At 40.5% G+C, this 22052-nt stretch overlaps 1 long non-coding RNA gene across 1 annotated transcript in view; it reads right to left on the bottom strand.

The window, feature by feature from the left end:
* LOC309390057 overlaps positions 1-20895 on the bottom strand; it is a 37669-nt gene extending 16774 nt beyond the window's left edge. Inside the window, exons 1-3 of the long non-coding RNA XR_014175060.1 lie at positions 20825-20895; positions 19510-19530; positions 5812-5925 (exon numbers count right to left, since the gene is read on the bottom strand). This is a non-coding gene — a long non-coding RNA (uncharacterized lncRNA). The remainder of the gene's footprint in view (positions 1-5811; positions 5926-19509; positions 19531-20824) is intronic.
* Between the last annotated feature and the right edge of the window lie 1157 nt (positions 20896-22052).

Raw genomic sequence — 22052 nt, forward strand, 5'->3', positions numbered from 1 at the left:
CGATGCCTGGCTTAAGGTCTGAGAGCAACAGGACATCTATGAGCACAAATATGCTTCGAGTATCATTTTTTTTTCAAAAAATTTTTTATTGGTTTTTTAGAACATTTATAAGGAAAAGGGTAGGTGGAATGGTGTACAAATTTTGGCAGTTGCAAGTGTGGCAGACGCCCCCTCCCTCCAAACTCATAAGATACATCTAAGTATAAAACATTAATACATGATCATATAAAATCAGCATATTAATTCTAATAAAAATTTTTTTCAATCAGCTTATATATTATGATATATAGTCTAGATATAATTTCATTATTACTTTCGGTCTGTTTATAACAATGTGATTTTCTTATTCATTTTTGTGATCTGAGCTTTCTTGGTGTTGCCCCTTCTCCCCCCGCTGGCAGAGATCCGGCCCCTCCCGTGTCCTGTGTAACCGTTGAAGAGTCTTCTGTTTTTTCTAGGTTCGCTTAATTTTTTTCCATAAAGGCCTGAGCCTCTATGGGTGTATTGATTCTAATTCTTGTCTCTTCCCAGAATATCAGCATCCCTTCAGGCATCAACCATCTAAACCACACCCCTTTCTGGTATAATTTATTCGCCAATTGCGAATAATTTTTCCTTTTCTCCCTAATTTTTTTGGGGATCTGCTTCAAGATGGTTATCTCCCTATCGTGATATGTCAATGCTTGCCCCCTTTTCCTAAGGAATTTAATATGGACCTCCCTGGGTACATTGTGTGTTCTTGCATATGCTGAATTCACTCTATAGACCAGATCTATCTCCCATTCCATCTGTTGTTTATCTTTGTGTATGTATTCAGCTAAAATATTAGTCATAATGTCCCTTATATTTTCCCCATCTGCTTCTATGACATTTTGAAATCTAAGATAAAAGGACATTCTCTCAAACTCTGTTTTCATTTGTTGGATATCAAGTTCTTTGTTACCCTTCTGCAGAGCCTCCACCCCCCCTCGCCTCCGCCACCCCACCCTCCACAAGGTCCAGTCTCTGTGAGTTCTTATAAATTTGGACTTGATTCTGTTTAATTTCTTCCTTCATTTCCTTTAATTGTTTCTAATTTCTTCCTGGCCCTGTATGAGTTGCTGAAGCATTTGTTGCAAATCCATCTCTGTACTCTTAGGTTGCATCAGTTCTGTAATCTTTGACTGTGTGGCAGGACTGGATGTTGCAGATGTCGGTGCAGAGGTAGCAAAGCCAGGTTTTCCAGGTGGTGGTCTTTTTGGAGACATAGTTTGTAAAACAGAGAGATCAGTCAATGTAGAGACTGGACAGCTGGAGAAGTAGAGCAGGCAGATGAGTCCAGGAGGCAGAAGATCCAAGCAGGTGGGAGTTTCTTTAATCAGTCTAGCAATAGAGAAAGATTTTCAGGAAATAGCAATCCACAAGAGATTCTTCTGGGTGACACGGAGACAAAGACCGGAAGCCTGAGTTTTAAAGGTGGAGTCAGGTTTCATAGTTCATAAAGACAATGGAAGTGTGCCATCTTGCCCTGCCAGCTTTGGGCTCAGAGGCATAACAAAGTTTTTAAAGTTCAGAAAAATTCTCAGGTCATCAGTAAAGTATGGAATTAAGTTCAATGAAAATCACTTTAAGCATGGGTGTGGCATCATTAGTTGGCTCTCCCCCCTCCTCCTTCCCCTGGGGGCGAAAGCAAAATTTTCTCAAGCCGCTTGTCCAAGGGGGGGGGGAAATCCCCCTCCCTCTAGCCGCACCTCCAGCGAAAATCCGAAAGTTAAACTTTTAAAGTTGCTGAAAAGTCCATCAGTTCAAAAGAAGGGGAATGGAGAAAGGAAGCACCTCACCATACCGCCGCTGCTTCCTTCAATTCTGCGTTGTCCGATCGGCATGGAGCGAGACACTGGCGCGCCCTCCGAAACTGCTCCCCGGTGCCTGGAGCAAAGCGTAGAAGCCCCCACCAGCCGCCGCCGATGCCAGGGCCCTCCGCGAGCCGCTCCTTCGGCAGGACGCCTCTCCGGGGCGTCCTGTGCCCCCCCAGAAGCGGGGGAAGCCCACCGGGAGAGCGGGAGTGGGCAAAGGACTTGCCCGTCGCCGTAGCCGCTGGAACCGGAAGTCCGCTTCGAGTATCATTTTTGATATGCTCCAAACTCACTCTGTGCTTAACTCTAGTTCTAAAACTTTTTTTAATTTTTTTTTAAACATACAGGCAAACTTGAAATTTGCAAGCTAAGTGCTAGAAATATCTCAGAAAGTTAATGGCCATGACCTCATCTTATAGTAATTTATTCCACAAGTTAATTCATTGTGTGAAGTATTTTAAAACTCCTTCTTATCAGTTTCTCTGGATAATTCCAGTCCTGGTATTAATATGAGGGAAAAAATATTCATGCAGTGAATTAATTTATGTACCTCAATTGTATTCCTACTTTTTTTCCAAGCTAAAAACTTCTAAATATTTTAGCTTTTTCTCATAAAGATGTTTGAATCACTGTTTAGTTGCCATTTTCTACTGGTTTGTCAACTGCATTATATTCTTCCTCAAAGGTAGCAACCAGAACTTAAATAATCTAGTATATACACGTTCCAGAACTCAGGGGGAATAAATTATTAATCATTTGACCACAAGAATTTATGAGAGAATAAGGATGTAAAGCCATCAACTATGTCCAGATATACACACAGTTCTTGTTACATTCATGCTGTACACTAAAATCAAATATTAACTTTAGTAGCTAGACCATATAAGATTATAGTAGGTCTTATGTTCCAAATGTTAAGTAGAACAGACTGGCTAGCTTTCTGTAGAGGAATGATCTTTTCCAATTCACTGAGGTTCAATTTCAGATTAAAAGAAAACTAAATTCAATCAATCAATCAATCAATCAATCCAAATAGAACTGGAAGGGACCTTGGGAGTCTTCTACTTCAACCCCCTGCTCAAGCAGGAGACCATATATCAGATAGGTGGCTTTTTCTTTTTGTAAAAATTTCCAGTGATGAAGCACTTACAAATCGAGTCCTTGGTGTTCTCTTAGCTTGGTTGTTTGCTTATAGATGTTTTATTACCTGACCAGGTAACATCATCAGTGCTAATGAATATGGGATTTACTCCCTGTTTATATACATTAGCCTGAACCTGCCAAAGTTGGTGGTGTGTGGCTTTCTCCTTGGTAGTTTCTTGATTAGTGTATTGTTTTCTCCTTACTTGTTTGCTGGTGTTTAGTGTATAAGAAAATGTTCTGATCTCCACCCCCCTTTCCTTTTTATTGTATCTTCTAAATGGTGTGCAAATGTGGTTTATCTCTTTGTGTCTAATGATGGCTGATTTGTCTGAATGGCAAACTTTCAGGAATACCCTAGTATTTTTGAATTTAGTTTGGTGTAGGACACTTGTGGTTTCTCAGTTGAAACTGTGGTTGAATCTATTTATGTGCTGTGAGATTAAGGATTGCCATTGTGTTTTTTTGTTTACTTGATACGTTTTGGAGTTTTTATTTGATTTGTGTGCCAGGGTGATGTTACAGGGATGTAATAGTCTGTATTGCTCTAGCTAATATAGAATAAAATAATGAAATAAAATAATAAAAGTTGACCAGCTAGAATGTATACATATCCTACCCTAGTCACATTGGATATCAAATTGTTTCTTGTTTACTTGAAAGCCCTAAACAGCTTTGGATCTTGTTATATAAAGGATCACTTCTATCCTTTTAGCCATCCTAGGATGTGCTTTATATGCTGTTAAATTCTGGAACAAAACATGAAATTTCCACCAGAGAGACCTCTTTCTTTTTCTATTCCAGAGACAACTGACTGAGAACCACACTTGGTCTAGAGAAGGATAGACTCCAACATCTTGGCACATGTGGGTACAATACTAAACTGGATTCAATATGATTTTATGAGGTTGTTTCTTTCTTTCCAAACTTTTTCTCACAAGTGTATTAGGTTGATTTTTGGATCAACCTAATGTTGATTCATTGGTTGTAACAGGAATTGACTGACCTGCTTATTTGCCCAAACCTGGCATCATGGGCTGAAAGAGAATGACTGGCTCAAAGTCATCCAGCCAGCTTTGATTCCTGAGATGGGACTAGAACTCAGTTGTCCATTTTCGAGCTTGGAGCCTTAACTACAAACTGGCTCTCAATAGGAACTTATATTTCAATTAAATATAAAGCACAGTTATTATTGTCACACCAACTCTTTGCTACAATAAAAATTGAAATTCAGTGGCAATATATGGATGGTTTCTAGAAGCCAAAATTTTGGGATGTACCAAGACAGGACAAAGGAGTTCCATGTGACCTAGATTGGACTGGTGGTATACACTTCACTCTACCTTTAAGGGTAGGTTAGAAATGCCTTTGTTTTTTTATTATTTTTAAATTCAAATATGCTTTTGGCAGAATTATTTATTACTCTGCTATATTGGCTTTTGATTACACGGTGTTTTGATTTATGCAAACCATCTTTTATGGGCTGTAAGATCTTAAATCAATTTCACAACGAGACTGCTAATTCCAATATTACTTTATGCCAAATATTAACTTTTGCATTATTATATCAAAATAAATAATTGCCCTTATCTAAAGAAATTAACTGCAGCGCATGAAAGTTTATGTTTTTAATAAAATGTGTTAGTTGGAAAAGGTGCTATCACCTTTTCTTATTTTTTTTTGCCACTATATACTAACATGAATCTTCCCTTACAACCTCTATCTCTACTAAAGTGTCACACCATTTCCTTTTTAAAAAATGAATAGAATGTGCTATTGATAAGATATCATAGAACAGTTAATTTATCTATCAATACTACTGCAGTCACATACCTCCAAAATGTGGTATAAATCAGTAGATGCTGGAAAAGTAGACATTGGTCTGAATGAAGCTAGCAGAATTATTACTGGTTGCCTTAAACCTACCTCTCTAGATAAGATCTACCACCTCGTTGGCACTGCTCCACTGCTGTTCACAGAGAAGCAGCGCCATATACAGAGACTGACTCAAATCATCAATATCTAGACAACACCCTCCCTATGACCTACAACCAGCTCAGCAGAGACTAAAACCCAGGAAAAGCTTCCTTAGGTCAATAGAAGACTTTGAAGAATTTGCCAGTAGAGTGGATCTATGGAAAGCTACAAAGAACCAACACTGGATGGAACCAATGGAGGAGCTGGCACCTGAGTCTGATGAAAGCTGGGAAGTATGGAAATAATTGAATAGACTGTGCATGGGTAGAGTAAGATCCAGAGACACTCTGAACAAATGGGGCTATTCGATTTTTTTCTGCTTTGTGATTGTGGTTACATGCAGACAACAACACATATGTATACCAACTCTTTGTGCCCTGATCAGTGTACACTTGAGGATCAGATAGCAGTGTAACAGATTAATGTTGCTAGTTTCTGGGCAAAATCTGTTTAATTTGTACATATTTTGATATTTTAAATGTTATGTCATACATCATGGGTCCCCAACCCCTGGTCCATGGCTTGGTACTGGGCCATAGCCCATTGGGAATCAGGTTGCTCAAGTGGCAGGCGGGTGGTGAGTGTGCAAAGCTCAATTTGCCCAAGCAGCAGGCACGTGTACAACACTACCCCCTCTTCCCACAGTGCTGCCACCGCTGTTGGTCCGCAGAGCTGAAATGTTTGGGGAACCACTGTCATATAGAATGCTTTATTTTTAATTGTGATGCAATAAATCTGACATGAGTAAATGAACAAACTGCAACCATCACCAAAAATCACCTTTGTTGAACTTCTAGATAAACAGGTGGATATTTATATAAAGTAGCAGCCAAAGCATGCTACAAGATCTGATACTCACCATTTACTAATGGATAGATTTGCATGTATCAGAAGGTGGACTCTTGGATTATCTTCTCTCTTTTCCCAGTGCCACACAGAGTCCCTCTTCATTTCAGAAATCCAATTATTACTTCTACACAATATTTGAGAACAAAAGAAATAGCAACAATGCTTTGCATTAAGATGACAATTGTAAAGGGCTTTATAATAATTTATGAAATTATACAGCATTGCATAGTTTGCTTGATAATAACTCAAATTGATGTACTAAATAGGCATAGTAATTATTTTAACAATATTAAATGTCTCTCTGTCAAATAATCATTTCATAAATATGGAGAAAGCATTTCTAAGTGGCCCTGTCATTTAAGACACTACTAGATTAGTAAACCCCCTCCCCATCCATATTCTTTTTCTTCAAGACAGATGGAGCTCCTTATCTGGCTGTGAGCTTCCTATTTTGTGAAAAATGAAAATGAATTTTTAAATTAAAAAAAAAAAGTATATATTATAGAAGAAACGTTGGCAGTGAACTGGAAAAATAGAAGGGAAGATAAAAGGAAGTATTTCTTTATCCAGGAATAAATTGTGCAAACCTTGTTCTATTACAGAAAGTCCCCCAGGGTCTGAAGAAATAATTCATTTTCTGTCAGCTGTTTAAGACTCACAGTTCAGGCTGGGTGTATTAACTAGAGGTGCCCAAACTAAAAACACATTTTAAAAAAAACAACTCATAAAACCCTATGAATTTAAAGTATTATTCTTCAGATGAAACACAAAAGATAATGTCACTTAGAGCCTTAGGATAGTCTGGTCCAGATGTTCACAACCTGGGAAGATACAGAGTTTAAGGATTTCTAATGACCCTTTCCATTTATCCATGAGGTTGGTGATATTTTCCTCCATACCAATATGGTTACCCAAAAATTTACACAATTCCCTACATAATAGTAGATGCCAGTTTAGCTCACCCAGTGAACTTCTTGTTTTATGGGATGTCTTCTGCTTTGTCAGATTTTACCTTTTACAAAATTGCAGGGATATACAGGATGCTTCTAAGCCACCAGTGTTTCCATTCACCAGTCTCCCAAAATATCATCGTCTTCACTTCTGAAAACAAGAAACTGTCAGGCCCGCAGCCATCTTTTCTTTTGGATATTTGGCCTGCCACACTTTCTATTATTCCACTATGCATTTTTTATTGTGGGAAAATGGGAGGGGGGATTGTAAGGAGCTAGATGCTATGTAGCCATAACAAAATTATTTCTAGAAAGTCAAGGTTATCCTTTGTCTTTGCACTTTTGCACCTGACCAGAACTGCATGGGTGGAACTGCCAGCATAGCAGTGGAAGATTGGACCATGTGAGGGACTTTCAACTGGGTGGGAAAAACCAGGAAGATTTCCGATTTGGGTTTTCCCAGATGTGCCAACATGGCTCTCTTAATAAATTGGATCTTTGAGCAATACTTTGCCTTGGACTCTGATTTACCTTTGGATGCTATTTGGAACCCTGACAAATAAGAGCCAAATAAAGGCTCTTATTAGCAAGGGCTGCACAAGACAATTAATATAAGGTGTTTTGCAAAATATTAACTCAAGTGAATACAGTTTGAGAATTGACATAGTCTTGGTTGGTGGATTTGGTGGATTTGAAGGCTCTCTTCCAACATTGTCACAATGTGCAGCTCAATTGCTTCACTGTCTTGGCATTCCTTGTGGAAGCATTGTTTGTACATAAGGGTGCATGTACCCTAGCATACTTTGTAAAGTCCTTTTCTGAATGCATTGTGTAGTCCTATCCTGTCTGTGTCCACCAGAAAGGTCAAGGGGTGGGAAGAGGAAATGATACTATATGAGTTGTGGTGATGCAGTGCAATCCACATGACTGTGGTTTGTGCAATATTGGGAAACAAGTATGAAAGTTCAAGTTTAATGTTATGGTTGTTGAGCACAAAAAGTGAAGTGAGATTGGGAACATGTAAAACATTTTCTAGAATGGTAGTGACATGCGGAAGTGCCTTGCTTTCCTGTTCTGACTTCAAATACTGGGCTTTGACAATTCATGGTATAGAATATAACTATTTATTATATTAGAATATTGATCTACATAGTTTAGTATTGTTACTAAGCAGTAATTCTTTGAGACAGTAATTCTTTGTTGCTGGATAATAAATATTTTATTAAAAAGTCAGGAGTAGATAGGGTCACCAAATATCTGAATGAGGAAAGATGGACAAATCAGGGGAAAAGAAGGACACCCCAATTGTTTAAGATTTGTATTTACATTCATTGGAGAGGAAGGCATACAATGGCATTCATTGAGTAAACAGGCATGCAATGGGGAATATACCTTGATAGGAATATGGCAGAGTTATTATGAGGCAAAAGCCTTCAGCATGTAAGTGATTAAGGTCTTGTCAATTTCAGGCAGCAGCCCTGGGCAGAGGAGTACTAATTAAGGTCACAGAGCAGAGCTTGTTAACTTGCAGTTAGCACTTATTAGGGAAGCACTGCACTGCAGAGAAAAGGTGTCAGGAAATGATGCAGAAAAAGGCGAACAATATTTCATTTTAAGGCTATACTTGCCGGAAGGAGGATATGAGGACAAAAAAAGAGAACATATCCTCCTTTTGCCAGACAACTGAATAGGTGAATTGTAAGATCCAGACTATTTTGCAGCTTCTAAAGATCTCAGTAGACTTCCATACTGATAAAAATAATCAAAACACTGAAAATCTGTGGCACACTTGATATTATTTTAAATATTAACTCAACTATATTGCATTTATTAGGATTAATTTACCTATTTAATATTTTAGAAAGCACCTCCAAATCCTGGGGGAAAAATAGTCAGGCTGGTGACTTTACTCATCTATCTCTGTGTCTCTTAGGTGTCCCCTCCAAAGTAAAAGTAATAGGCTATTCTTGATTGCAAAAGAATTGAAAATGACCTCCCTTTAGTATCTGGGTTCAAACACTGAGCCAATTTATTTCAAACTCAGTAGCTTTATATCTAGTGTTGATTAGTCATTTACCAAATGCATTCATCCCACAAGGAACTGGCAGGAATAAGTATGTCCTCTGTAAATTCCTTCTGAGTCTGTTGTGTTATTCCTAGCAAGGAGAACATTGCAGAAGCATGCCTGCACAGGAAGATATTTGCACATTTTTCAGCAAGCCAAATCTTGATGGCCATTGTTACCTGTTCTGCACTGGCCCAGCAAGATGGAGTGGCATGAATTTTACGATTTCTCCTCCTGGTGGAGGAGAAATGTAAAAAACACTTTGAAATTCTGAAGTTGTGGCTTTTTTTAAAGAAAGTAAAGTCTCTTTATTTTTAGTAAGTGCACAGGTAGCAAAAATATCAATATTAGGTGGAATAATTATTTAATTCTGATTGAGAAATGTTAAATCTAGCACTTAAATAACCACACAAGGTTTTTTATTGACATGATATTTTTTTTCTTCCTTAGATAGGAAAGCAATAAATCTTTGTTGAATGGGTTTCAAATCTTTTGTTCTCTCCCCTGCTGGGACTGGCTCTATGCTGTAAGACAAAGGACTGTCTAATGGAGGTTCCCAATTTTTTTTCCTGAAGGGACTTTCTAAAAGGATTATATTCTTTAGCTCTGGTTGAAACAAATGAGTAGCACACAGTAAATAAAATGCCCCATACTGTTATGTTGAACACCTTACTATTTCAAGCTTGCATTTGTTGAACTTAGGTGTCCTTTCAAGAAATGGAGCTCTGTACCTACAGAAGTCCTCAGGAAAAAAAATATGCATGCACAAACATACTCATAAACACACATCCAATAGCCAAACCAGAAGCAGTCCCTCAGTCCAAAACAGTTTCTTGGGGTTATATTCTCCTTTTTGACAGCAAAATCTTGTTACTGCTTTTTTTTTCCAGGTTAGTAACCAATAATAAAACAAGAAAAAGGGTTGATGCTTATCCATCCATTCTAAACCGTTCATTTTATGGTCTATAAATAATCATATTAGGATGAATTTATCCATCTGATGGATAGGGATATATAGTGATGCGGTGGCTCAGTGGCTAAGACGCTGAGCTTGTCAATCAGAAAGATCAGCAGTTCGGTGGTTTGAATCCCTAGCACCACATAACGAAGTGAACTCCTGTTACTTATCCCAGCTTCTGCCAACGTAGCAGTTCTAAAGCACGTAAAAAATGCCAGTAGAAAAATAGGGACCACCTTTGGTGGGACGGTAACAGGGCAGTTGACCTTCGCCACAATATAAACTGGCTGGAACTGAAGGCCACCCGAACCCTCCAACTATTCAAGGGTTCAATAGAGGGCCACCACGTCCTTCTGTTGACAGACAATGTGGCCACAAAGGCCCACATAAACTGACAAGGGGGGGATTCATTCCAGAGCTCTTTGGCTGGAGGGACTGAAAGTCGGGTCCTGAACAGTGAGACATCTTGCATCAGTGGTGTCGGAGCACTTCTCGGGTATGGCCAACCACTAGGCTGATTGGTTAAGCCATGCGACTGTTGGACCATGGGGAGTGGCAGATTCTACCCGAACTCTTCCAGAAGATTTGTCAGATGTTCAGCAACCCATTGGTGGACTTGTTTGTGAACCTGGAAATGCCCAGCTCCCGAGATTCTTCTCTCAATTCCTGACCTGAGCCACAGAAGGAACAGACACTCTCTGGAGCAAATGGCCTCCGGGCCTATTGTACACCTTCCCCCCCCCCGATACCAGAGACACTGAGGAAGGTAGTGGTAGAGAGGGCAGACATCATTTTGATAGCGCCTCACTGGCCCAGACAGCCTTGGTTTGTGGACCTCGTCCAGCTCTCCATATCCCCCCTTGGAGGATTCTGTAGAAGGAGCTCTCCCTGCGGCAGAGGGTCTTGATCCACCCGGAGCCCCAGGGGCTCCACCTGGCTGCCTGGCACTTGAGCGGAGCCTCCCGAGAAGTGCCAACTTGTCCTCCTGAGTTATAGTAACCATCGAGGCAGCCAGACACTCCTCCACCACACAGATATATAATTCCATGTGGGCAGCATTTGTTAAGTGGTGCAGCCCAGTCAGGATTTGTCCAACCAAGGCTTCGGTCGCTCAAATTTTGGACTTCCTCCAGAAGGGTTTGGATGGGGGTCTCTCCCATAACACCTTGCGGCATCAGGTAGCCGCCTTGGCCTCAGTTCTTCCAGGGGATGACCATTCATCTCTGGCCCACCATTCCCTAGTCAAGAGATTTCTGATGGGAGCTGCTATTTCACCCCCTCCCATCCATAGGTTCCCGACTTGGGACCTGCCCCTTGTTCTTAGGGCCTTGACGGAGGTTCCTTTTGAACCCTTGAGAACTGTCCACCTTAGGTTCCTATCTCTCAAGGTGGCATTCCTTGTTGCAGTGACTTCAGCTAGGCGCATTTCCAAGTTGGGGGCCCTTTCATCTAAGGATGATCTCTGTCAGTTTCACCAGGATAGGGTGGTCCTACGGCTGGACCCTACCTTTCTCCCTAATGTCAACTTTCCCTTCTACTGAGCGCAGGACATTATCCTTCCCAATTTCTGTCCGGCGTCGTCCCATGAGAGGGAGCACCTTTGGCACCAGCTAGAGGTTCATCGCGCCTTGCACATTTATCTCTGATGCACATCTTTTTTCCATAGGTCAGAGGCCCTCTTTATTTCATTCCAGCTTGACTTCTTGGGGCCCAGAGTTTCCTCTGCCACCATTGGCAGTGTCACAACGTTAAAAAGTTTGCTAGACATGAACTGACTGAACTGACACTGAAGAGTTAAACTGAGAAAGAGTTATTGCGCAGGTCATAAAAGTTCTTATCTGAAAGTGATTTATTGCGCATGTCTTCACACATTCCAGAGACGAAGGAGAGAGAAAGAGAAAGCTACTGCTGAACTTTTGTCCGGCTGCCAAGCTGGCAGACGGAACTTTTTCTTATCAAAATGTAACAATTAGTTAGCTTCTGTTTTATTTACTTTTATTATTTTCGTATTAAAGTTTGTTTATTAATTAGAATATGCTTCTCAAGACTTTTATTCTTTTCTTCACATCTTAATGCATATGCTGTTGGGAATCAGCCCGATCCATAGACCTCATTTTCTTCAGGGTGATTTTTCCCCTGACAGGCAGGTGGTTACGACAGGCCATCTCTACGGCCTATGAGTCCTCGGGCTGCCCGTCCCCCTTCGGGGATCACGGTCCAATCCACACAGAATGCCGCTACTACAGCAGTGTGGGCCATGAGGGCTTCTTTTGAAGACATTTGTTGAGTAGCCACTTGGTCATCCCCAACACCGTTCATCCGCCACTACCGGCAGGATGCTTTTGCATCGTCCGAGGCATCTTTTGGGCCTAGGGTTCTACAACAGGTAGCGACCGCCCCTTCTCCCGAATCCTAGTTTCTCTCCCAGGGACTGATCTTGGGTACGTCCCAGGGGTCGCCCCTCCATTGAGTCTACCAGAAAAAGAATGTTGGCCCTTACTTGAACATTTCTTTACGGTAGATGAGAGTGGGCGACATCCCGCCTTAGTCAGACATAGGTGATAGTCAGTGTGAGGGGCAGGGGGGTGGTTTTTCCCTTGCTGTTGTCTGTTTTTTTGGCAGCATGTTCTGGTCATGCAACTTCGAAGAACTGGGAGCCACAGGGAAAGGAGGAGGTTAAAAGAGATTTCCCTCAGTCTTTGGACCAATCAGGCTGTGAGAATACCCCAGGAGTCGCCCCTCCCTCTCATCTACTGAAAAGAAGAGTTCAGGTAAGGACCAATGTTCTTTTTCTTTAGGGCTTGATTTGCAAAGTTTTTGGTTTTTTTTATTTTTATCTATAGCACATTTCAAATTTTAAGTTATTGTAAATAAGCAAAGCTTTTTGTAAGCTGGACTTTTCCCCCCCCTGAGATGCAAGGTTTTATATAATTCTCTTCTCATTTGTCTAAGTTTCCAAGCAGAACACTGATTTTTTTTTAGTTTGGATAATTTATTGTACCCTTTAGACTCCAGGATAAATCATATGTTGACTCCTACATAAACAAAAAGAAATCCCAAAATCTGCCATTTCTTAAAAAGTCAGCAGCTGTCTCAATTTGGGTGATATTTTAGCAGTCTGAATTCTCACTGTACTAAGTACTAAATTAGTATCTGAAGCATCCTTGAAAGTATAGTGCAGACTCACAATCGGAAGTTGTAAGTGCTACAATCAGGATTTCATCTTGATTTTCTGTAGCAAATGCATGGCCCAGAAGTCTTTTGTCCAAGATCTAATGTAATTTGTTTACATTCATATAAACAGTCAGAAAAAATATTAATTTTTTTCCAGTTTGTCAATTGCACCCACAATAAGTTTATATATTCCTATCTAATGAGCAACTTTGTCAGTTTGGTTCCCAAATGTCTCAACTGTTGCGAAACTCATTGATCAACTTATATTCAAATAGCAACTGGTACCTGTCTTTATTTTACACCAAATAACTAGGTCCTCCAAGCCTTAACAGATTTAAAGACACTGCCCATGACCTTATTAACGAAACAAAATTTAACAATGTGAAGAATTGTAGCTTAGTCCATATGCTTGGTAAAAATAATGTTTATCAGAATTCCCCAATCTTCTATTTTCTCTTCTCTTCTCCTCTTCTCTCTCTCCCTCCCTCCCTCTATCCATTCATCCATCTATCTCTCTTTCTATCTATCTATCTTCTTCAATCTATATAAAAAGTGTGTGTGTGTGTGTGTTCCAGCATAACTCTAGAACCGTGATGGCGAACCTATGGCACGTGTGCCACAAGTGGCACGTGGAGCCATTAGTCAGGGCACGCGAGGCGCTGCCCTGTCAGCTGAGTTCACCTTTTTAAAAGCTATTTTTCGCCTTCCCCAGGTTCCAGAGGCTTTATAGGAGCCTGGGGAGGGCAAAAAGAGCCCCCCGCCCCCCCGGAGGCTTCAGGGACCGTCCCTGAAGCCTTCGGAACGCTTAAAACCACCCTCCGAGCAAACTGGAAGTGACTTCCGGGTTGCTCAGAGGGTCATTTTAAGCGTTCCGAAGGCTTCAGGGATCGTCCGATGCTTCCCTGATGCCTTCGGAGCGCTTAAAACGACCCTCCGAGCAACCCGGAAGTCACTTCCGGTTTGCTCGGAGGGTGGTTTTGAGCGCTCCGAAGGCTTCAGGGAAGCCTCCGGACAGTCCCTGAAGCCTCCGGAGGGCCTCCGGTGGGTCGGGGGAGGCTCTTTTCGCCCTCCCCAGGCTCCTATAAAACCCCTGGAGCCTGGGGAGGGCAAAAAAAAACATGTAAAAATGGGGGGGTCGCACGTTGTGCGCGCATGCGCACTGGGGGATCGCGCATTGCATTATGGGTGCGGCACGCCCGCACTCGACCCCCCTGCGCTCCCCCCACTTGTGGCACGTGAGCCAAAAAAGGTTCGCCATCACTGCTCTAGAATGTCTCAAGCAATTTCAACCAAACTTGGTACACAGATGACTTATTCTTTGAACGTGTATGTACATACATGAGTGTGTGTGTTTGTTTGTGTGTGTATGTGTGTGTGTGTGTGTGAAGAGTTAATACCTTCTTGTCAAATTGATCAATGGGATGGCTTATCTCTGGAAGGGTGCTCCATGACTGGAGGTTTTCAAGAAGAGGACCACCATTTTTCCAGAGTGGTATAAGGACTTCTGCTTGAGCAGAGGATTTTATTAGAAGACTTTCAAGATTCTTTCCAACCCTATTATTATATTTCTATGTTCTACCTTGAAGCTTTATACAATCTACTTTCCCTTAAGCTCTTAGAACAAAGTTAAAGTTTGAGATATGAAGGAGGGATCAAGCAACAAGTATGAAAATAGCTATAGTACCTGAAACTTTGTAGTCCTCACTATTTGAATTGGGGCATTCTGTAATTGGAGGGTAGGGGGTTCAACCTGCTTTTTGTGCACTGGGCATTTAATATGTACTATGCCTTTAGGCTAAGGGTCCCCAACCCCCGGTTGATAGCCCAATTCTAGGCCATAGCCCGCAACTGGAACATAGAATTGGTGTGTGAGCACGCATGCATGCAAGGCTGCATTGTGAAAGTGGTGTGCCTGTGCATGCAAAATCATTCCCTCTCCTTCTTCTACCATTGCCTCCACTGGTCCAGAAAGGTTGGAGACTGCTTCTTTAGATTGCCACTCTACAGCAGAGGGTTCCAAACGCAATTCTGGGAGACTGAGCTTGTCTGGATGTGTGTAAGTGAGTAATGAGAGAGAAAGAGAGAAGGAGGGAGGGAGGGAGGGAGGGAGGGAAAAAGGAAGAGAAAGTGAGCTTTGGTTCTTAGGCAAAAAACTTTGAAGGAAAATGCAATGCTATGTTAAATTCTTATGTGCATTCGATCAGGGTTTTTCTGTAAAGCTATTTGAATAATACGAGTAGTAAATTTATTTTATCTATTTACTATCATTGTGGTGAGTTTTATTTTATTTACATTACCTGGGGAGAAGTTTGAAAATAGAACTTTCAGAACCTCCTCACTGGATAAAAGCACAAAGCACCAGACTTTGCAGCACAGGACTATAAGCAAGAATATAGTTTTGGTGAAAGAACTGCATACTGTATGGAAAGCTCTACCAGGTCCCAAGAGAAGATTTTATTTATTTATTTATTATTCATGCTTCTAGACCGCCCCCTCTCCCAAAAAGGGACTCGGGGCGGTGTACAGTCCATGCCAAATATATCAAAATACAATAAAATTGAATATGTACAGTTAGAATGGAGGAGGTTAAAAATGGAATTAAAAGAACTGTACAAAGCAATATATATAAATATAGGATTTTGAACCCCTAAAACACACACAATAAGTTAAAAACAATACCCCTAAAATAACCAGTTAATACATTTGCCAGGAGGATGGCAATAACTTATGGACAACTTGTGTCATGTGCACAATCAAACTCAGCAAGCATTTGCTGAGTGATAAAATGATAAAGGAGAATGTTTGTAGCTCAGGGTTGAAATGAGAGGTCTTTGGTGCTCTCTGGGCTTGATTGTTCTCTTTCAGATGTTTCATTACTCAAACTAGGTAATGCACCAATGTTATGTACCATAATTTGGGAATGAAACATCTGCAAGAAAACAATCAAGTTCAAAGAGCACCAAGGATCCCTTATAAAAAGAGTTTCTTGAGTAATAAAGCAACTCAGTGGATCAAGGAAAAATGTTTTTGGACTTAGAAAGCTTCAAAGTAAGTAAGCAAACCCAACATCTGCCTACAGCCAAATTCATGTATCATCAGGATCCTAAGGGAGATGCTGAAGATCATACAGGTTATAAGATTTGACAGTGAGCATCTAGACAGTGTTGGCTATCAGGTTTTATTGACAGTTTATTGCTGCTCCACACTTAATATTAAAGATTTTTGATTCTGATGGTTCTACCCTGTCAAGTACAAAGATGCAAACAAAATGAAATTAAACTCTGAGGATAATGGCAAGCAGAAACAAAGCACCAAACATAAGTCAAAAGACAACCTGTATGTCTAAGTAATATGCTTGTACTCAGTTATTTGCCCTTGAAAGATAATTGCTGACAGTCTGCTGAGCTTCTGCTTTAGCTCTTGAGAAAGCGTTCACTGAAATTTCAACACGGTGACAATCATTTTTCAACTAATGAATCTTTTACTTTCTTCAGTCAGTAGCTCTGTGATTTCAGTCAGGAACAAGAAGAAAAGTCTTTCACTACTTTCTAAAGCTTTTAACTACAGTATATTCTTTTTAGCTGTCTTCCAGGTCAAAGTCCCACCCCTTCTGTATGTGTGCCAATATTGCACACAAAGCACAAGCTTTGATTGTGGTATCTGCCACCTCTGCTGTTTTGACCACCTCCATGCTGGCACAATTGTCTGGGTTACTGTAATCCTATGGGATTTTAGATCTTCCTCAAATATGATTAGATGTACAGTTATACTTCTGTGCCAGTCTGAAAATGCACATCTAAAGCAGTAGAGCAGTGCAGATTCTTCAATAGAGAGAACATAACATTATTGAAAATAATTTTCCTCTCTTTTTCCAGGTTTGTGCAATTGTTTTTGGAAGCTAGCTCCTAGCTATCTTTATGTACTGGTGCAGACATGGTCATGTTCCCCCCTCCCCTTTTTTCCTCCTGGAACTTTGGGTGGGAAAAAAGGCAGCACCAGCAACAATGCCAGCCTCCAGCATCCTCACCCTTCTCTTGTTTTGAATGCCTGGAGAAATGTTAAGTAATCAGAAACTAAGCTGTAATGAGCTATCAATTTAGATAGCATACAATATCATTTCAAAATGTATACACTCTAGTCTGGACAGCAAATGCTGCACTTTTCTGAATACTTTATTTTTAATGGGATAGCAAAAAGTGTCCTAGAAGGTGGTGTGTTTGGAAAGTATCCTGTCTGATTATCTTGTGTCAACAAAAAAACCCTTTTTCCTGGAACAGTTCCTTTCCTCTTCCAGGTTTGTGTGTCTGTCACTTTCCCCACATTATATATCATCATAAGGTACTTTGCAAGATTGACAAAACTTTTGTCTGGGGAAAATTTAAGCTTTAAGTGCTTCGGAAACAAATGTGCCAATTCTCAAATGCTAGCAGTTTGAAGAGAGACCTTTTCTTTCCAATTTGTGTAATGCTATTCTAAGCTTTTCTTATTGTTTGCTCGTCTAAAAATAGTATTCATAAATTAGATACTTCTTGATTCCTTATTCTGAAATATGATTTCATGTTTTTTTTTCTGTCCTCGTTTTTTTTTTAAAAAAGTTTGTGCTGTCTTCACTTTCACATAAAACACGCAGATTGTTTTCTTCAGATGGACACAAAATATCATTGTTTTGATCTCTTTTTAATGGCCTCTTCCCTTGGCAAAACAAAATGAAAACACACACATACACACACGCACACAACATCAGGTGATAGTGCTGAAAATATGACTGTGTAATTCCCATTATAATTTGCACCCAGAATATTTCCAGTTAATCTAGAACAGAGTGAAGACACCCACCAGTTACTTTAGCTAGCAGAAAATACTACTTGATTTCTTAAACATTACTAAATATGATAAGCCGTTAACTAGCAAAAGCAAGACAAAAGGCAGGCAAAAACAGGGAAAGAGAGACATGAATGACAGGCAACAATTTACATGATTTCCATATTACGAAAGGCCCAGAGCTTTCTAGAACTACTAGAAATAATACTGTGGGTAATTAACAGGGACATTTCCAAAGGACTTTGGTTATTCTAACCTTAACTCTTTTATGTGCATAACAGCAGCAGGAGATGGATGAAAAGTAAGGCCCCAGGTGATCCCTCCTTTTGTCTGCGCTATGAAGAAAACAATTTGGTGATTGGGGATGAAGTTATCTAACAGATTGCATCCTAAATTAGTACAATAATACATAACCATGTGGAACAAAGGCAGAAGCAACCATCTCCGTAAAATTCCTACTGTGTTTTTACTGATTCCGGTGCACTGTGCTTATTAATCCTTCAAGGTTATCCAGAAGATAAATTCTATAGGAAGATTAGAACCAAGCTCTATTAAGGCTACATCAAGAGGAATCTGGGATGTCTGTATGTTTCTTTCCCTTCCTTTTTCTCTTTCCCTAGTGAGTCAGGGAACAGTTGGTCTGAGTTTCTTTCTATCTTACCTCTTTTTCCAGGGTTTAAGAAATGCTTTTGCCTTTTTTGTTTTTTAACTGCTTCTAAACATTTCCCCCAAAGACATCTAGCAAGGCTCTCTACAATTTCAGAGTTCTATAATGCATTGTTCTGCTGCTTTGCAAATAACTGCACATTTATTTAGTTCTGGACCACATTATAGTCCCCCTGGATGGTAATAAACAGTGTTCCAGCAATTCATTTAGTTTCAGAGCTGACAGATTAGCATTAGCAATGATCCATATTTCTCTTAAACAAACAAGCAACAGACATTCAGGATTACTAAACATCTGTTCAAGTGCTGAGCTTAGACTGTGCCTACCTACCTTGCAAATTCAGGAAGGACAAAACCTCCAGTGGTAGGGAGTGAGGAGACCAATAGTACAGCATAGGAGACCAGAGAAGTAGCCTCAAGGATATTTTAATCATTCTTTTATTCCCCCAGAAGCCCGCATTCCACTCTTTGCAGATTGTCTCTTTGCAGCCTCAGCAGAGGGCTTTGCTAAAATGGCTAACAACCAGAGGCACCTCCATCAAGTTCTGGATGGAGTTTATTTATCACAGAATAAAATATTTATGCCCATGTCTGGCTTTTTACAGGGAAACCTGCTCAAATATTAATACCCCAGCATGAGGATGTTTCATTGGCCCCTCAATATAAGGACAATTATGAAAAGAGGCATCAGAGAGCTTTTGAAGCTTTCTAATGATGTAGCTCGGCTTGCTGATAACCAATCCATGAGATTTGTAAACACAGAGATGAGGCATGGTAAATTATAGTGGAAAGAACAAAGATATCCAAATTCAAGGTTTCAAAATAAGGACAGTTTCTTGTTCCCTCTTTGTGATAATCCTTTTCTCATTAGTGGGATATTCACATTTATATTGAAGTAATTGAGCCAGAAATGACACAAGTCCTTTTAAACAACACAGATTTTTTTAAAAAAAATCTACACAATTTCAAGTAAAATGTCCTATATTCAGAATACACATTGTAATTCAAAATGAATCCTTGAACAATTTCTTCAATTTGTTTCTATGCATCAGATAAAATGGTAAATTTACTTACCAGTGACTAAATTATTTCAACCTCTCATTGAATATGATTAGCTGAGGCATAATTACTTAAACATTTTAATAACAAGTAAGTCATATTGCTTTTATTCCCACTCATGTAAAAAAAAAGTCACTGAAAGTACGGAAAGATCAGTAAAATTTGTTCAATGGCTGGGTTGTTTCAGAAGGCAGTCAATCTAACAAAATGCCTAGATCTGATATGAGGTTTAGAAAAACCAAACTCTACTCATCTATGCTTTATACTACCTATATAATAATATTCTATGAAAAAATGACTAAAATATGCAGTATGGGGTATAATTGAACCTGATAGAATTCCTGGAAGAAATATGCAAAGCCTTTTGAGCTATGCTTTATTAAAATCTCTCTTTAGGTTTTTTTTCCAGGGTACCCTTAAGTTGGTTCAGTGGTGGGTTTCAAATTTTTTTGGAAACTCTTCTGTAGGTGTGGCCTGCTTTGTGGGAGTGGCTTGTCGGCCATGTGACCAGGTGCGAGTGGCTCGCTGGCCATGTGACTGAGTGGAAATGGTTTACCAGCCATGTGACTGGGTGGGAGTGGCTTGGCAGTCATGTGACCAAGTGGGAGTGGCTTGGCGGTCATGTGACCAGGTGGGAGTGGCCAAGACAATGTCACTGAATTCTTTGCCCCAATGGATGATCTATAAAAAGGAGATATAAAAAAGGAAATTTATTATTTTGTGCACTTACTACTTAAATAAGATTAAAATAAGTACACAAAACAATAAAAGAGCTACTTACAGAAGGAAGATGACTGTCCTTGCCAGTCTTCAGAATCACTGACTCCAATGAATGTCCTGAACAAAGAAGAGACATTGAAATGAACTCTTCCATTGCATGCACTGCCAGGTCTGCCCAGCCACCAGCAAAGGACTTCCCCAGGCTTGCCCAGCAAATCACGGGCGATGGGAGGTAGCTTGCATGGTGTGGCCTGTGCAAAGGACTTCCCCGGACTTGCTTTGCTGAGCACGGGGCAATGGGCCCACACCACCATCACCACCAATCCGGAAAAGGTCTTCAGTCCCTCTTACAGCATGCCCCGATGCAAAAAACGCCGAGATTGGTGTGCTTGGGGCTGCTGTGATATCCAAGGAGGCTAAACCAAGCCGCGTGCCTCTCCCAGCCACTTTTGTGGCTTCCTGGAGCACCGAGAACCTTCATGCTCTTCTCTGCACTCTCCTCAGCTCCTTGCGACTGCAATAGATGTCCAGAAGGGGTGGGGGCTGTCAGATTGGAAACCCAAGCCCCATTAGCCCCAAAAGCTGCTGCGCCAGCAAAGAGCTTACTTACCTCCTCAGCAGGCAGAAATAGAGAACCAAGGGCTTTCTATAGGGCTCTTAGAGGCGTGGTGTGTATGGGTGGGGGGAGAGAGCGGACAAGCGGCCTCCGGACCCGCAGGACTAAGTGAGCGAGGGGGCAGTTTCACTGGTAGTACTGGTTCTAAATGGCACGGTGGATTTGTGGAACTGGATAGAACCAGCAGGAACCCACCCCTGAGTTGGTTGTACTAGGATGGAACCTGATGATATTCAAGCAAGGATAGGTTCTTCTTTGAGAAACAACTTAGATAAACAAAGCTCAAAAAGCATACAAACCCCTAACTATATTCATGGATACCAAATCCATTGGTGATATGTATTTTACTATCTACATTCATAGAGGACTTATCCTAATACTAAAAAGATTTTATGACAAAGGGATTTTCCCAAGTATTTTGCGAGAAAACATTGATAAGATATGGTTATAAAATATATGGCCCATAGATATGATTAGGAGGGTGCATGGCTTTTTGAACCTGCCTTATTTACATTTCATGTTAAAATGTATGGGAAAACCCATTAGGGTAAAATTTATTTAGGGTTAGGTACAGAGGTGGGTGCGGTCCGGTATGCCAGAAGAGGTAGTGAAAATCAGGCATACTGGATAGGACCAGTAGTAATAATGGTGGCCTGGCCACGCTCCCAAACCTGTTCTCCCGTAAGAAGCTTCATCAGAAGCTTTTTTTAAAAAAAGGTTTTTTCCCCTACCGGTTCAGGCAAGGGAAAAAAGCTTTAAAAATTAGAGAGAGAGAGGGGGGAGGGAGGAAAGAAGGTAAGGGAGAAAGAAAGAGAAAGAAAAAGAAAGAAGGAAACTCACTTTTCAGCCGGAAGATTCAGCAAAGGAGAAAAATAAATGCTGTCACTTTAAACTGGAAATGAGCATGCCTACTGTGGAATTCTGGGAGTTGAAGTCCATATGTCTTAAAGCTGCAAACTTTGGAAAGCCCTGCTTTAAATTGAAAAGCTGCTCGGAAGGAGATTTGCAAAGTGACATTGAGCAGCTTGTTTCTAGGTCAGCTGAACAACAAACTGGATAAAAGAAAGGGTTCTTATATGGTTTTATGTTTTTGAAGTTTTGGGGTTGTGCAATATGGTTTTTGTGTTTGGATGATTCCTTGTTTGTGTGAATGAATGGAGCCAAACTTTCTATAGGCTCATTATCTCATTATCTCTATCTGGCAGGAATGTAGAATGAGCCT

Source organism: Natrix helvetica (assembly GCF_964273705.1).
Source record: "Natrix helvetica genome assembly, chromosome: 3".
Lineage (NCBI taxonomy): Eukaryota > Metazoa > Chordata > Lepidosauria > Squamata > Natricidae > Natrix > Natrix helvetica.